Genomic DNA, 2,403 nt, shown 5'->3' with positions numbered 1-2,403 from the left:
AAAGGTTTTAATAATTATAAAGTTTTATATTAAGTATAATATTATTATATTAGTTTTTATGTTAACCCATCTTGACTGATTTCAACCTGTTGTAATCATTAGACACAGTGTGGTTGATAACAGCAGACAGCATAATCTTATATGATAACAAATAATAATCAAGGAGTGCATTTTCTTTACATAGATACTCACCAATTTTCACATAAGTTTTTCTTCGACGTTGAAACCGTAGTTTTAAGTTAAATTGAAGTGTTTGTGTTTTGTTTATCATCAAATATGCGCATAACTACCTTTTGTTCAAGAAACATGAAGGAAAATCCCTTTTTTCTAATATTTTCATTTTTATTATGAATGTTTTTTATACAAATTAAATTTTTTTTTTTTGCTCATTATTATCATTTTTAATAATTGTATTATTATTTTATTAATTTAACCACGTATGATTATTATATTATATTAATCATCAACACTAAACTGTGTAGTGATAAGTGGTAGGTTACCTATTAGCTGTAATAGATGTGTGAAATTTGAATTAAATTATTTATTATTGTATAATATTTTAATATTAATGGTAGACAAATGAAAATTAACATACATTTTTTTTTACCTTTCTTTATTGTAACTTTTCAAATACTGTATTGATCTGTAATGATCTATTAACAAAATAATAAAAAAAAAATATTTAAATTTATATCGTATATATGAGTGCACTAAAATTGTGCGACACGCTGGTTCTTGCTACCGTCACTTTATTTTGCATGTCGTTGAATGTTTCCCACGCTCCATCATTTCTCCTACAAACAGTGTAGAAGTGGCCCACAGTATTTGGTGTTCCAGTATGTACGATGGCGGATCTTAATGTTAATTTTGTTTTTAAATTTAAAATGATTGGTAACTCCATAATTGTTGCTTTTATTAAATCACAATCTATAAATATTTGTTTACCAATATCCACAGCTAACTCGTTCTGATGAAGACAATTTCTGCATCTAATAGTGTCGTGAAAATATTTTTCTAATTTTCTTTCCAACTCGTCGAACTTCTGTAGAACTAAGTAGATAACCTTTTTTTTATTGTTCCATTCAAAACTGCATATACTACATTTATAATATTCTATTACACTTTCCAGTCCTTTGCAGATTTTTTCATACGCAGTTGAAATACTTCCTGAACAGTTAATTGAAATCACATTATTGACTAGAGTTTCTGATGGGCAAATATTTTTAAGTAAATCAACACGTTCTAATTTAAAATTTTTTGAGTAGCCCTCGGTTATTAAATATTTTATAATACGGTAAATAACAACCGAATCAAATACAGTATCGACGTGCTTACTGTAATCTTGGCTATCAATATATGCACATGATATAGCTTGAATAATAGAGTCATATGGACAAGTATTTGTTAATATTATAGACTCACCATTTAATTTTGTCGTTTTTGTTTTATTTTCAAAATTTCCATTTTTGATTAATGCTATTTCAATTTTTTTTGTGTGTTCAATGTGCATTATTTCTGGATTTGGTGTTGCATAATAAGATGTTCTCTTCTTTTTTTCTCAGCCAACCCCTTCCAGTTTTCATTGACTTTTGAAGGTGCAATATACTCCATGTCAATAGTTTCAAAGTTGTCACATTTTTCTTCTGAAAAAATTCCGATAATACTACTGTTTTGTTTTTTAACATTTCTTCTTCGTTTGTATTTGGTTTAGATGTTATGATTTCCGCCTCATCAGAAATTTCAATTTTTTTTGTAAATATTTGATCATGTTTTGCTATTTTCAACATTCCATCTATTTCTTTGATGTGCTTACAAACAAATTTATCAACACGGAGAGGAAGATTGTCGTTATAAAAAGATCGGTTTTTTAAATCATTGAAGTAGCTTTCTACAGAAGATGATGATGCCGTTAATTCAGTTATATTAAAATGTTTAATCATTATCGCTGACCATAATGGATATGTTCTCAGTAATTTGAGCAACGAAGTAGAAAAGTCAGGTAAATAATGGAAATTCTCTTTTTCATAGATACAATTGCTTGACGAAATAACGTAATTTAACGTCGATTTTTCTTTTATGAAGTCAATCCATGTTTTTAAACACCCGTCTTCATTTTCGTCATTGGGAATGTCTTGGAACAAGATCAGGTCATCATCATCATCATCATCACTTACACAAATTTCATCCATTCCTGCTATTGATTGTTTCAAGTATAATTTTGCTGTTTCACTTGCAAGTTCATTATTTTTTTCATCGTGGCCTTCAAATATGCTATTTGACGTAATTAAAATACTTTCAATTAGGCCTTCAGCACTTTTTAAAGAAGTGCACATGATTAGTCTGGACATGAGTTTAAGATAGAATTTTTTCACAGTTGTTTCCTTTCCATTAAAACATTTCCAA

Source organism: Acyrthosiphon pisum, chromosome X (genome assembly GCF_005508785.2).
Source record: "Acyrthosiphon pisum isolate AL4f chromosome X, pea_aphid_22Mar2018_4r6ur, whole genome shotgun sequence".
NCBI classification, from domain to species: domain Eukaryota; kingdom Metazoa; phylum Arthropoda; class Insecta; order Hemiptera; family Aphididae; genus Acyrthosiphon; species Acyrthosiphon pisum.
Note: the sequence above shows the minus strand (reverse complement) of the source record.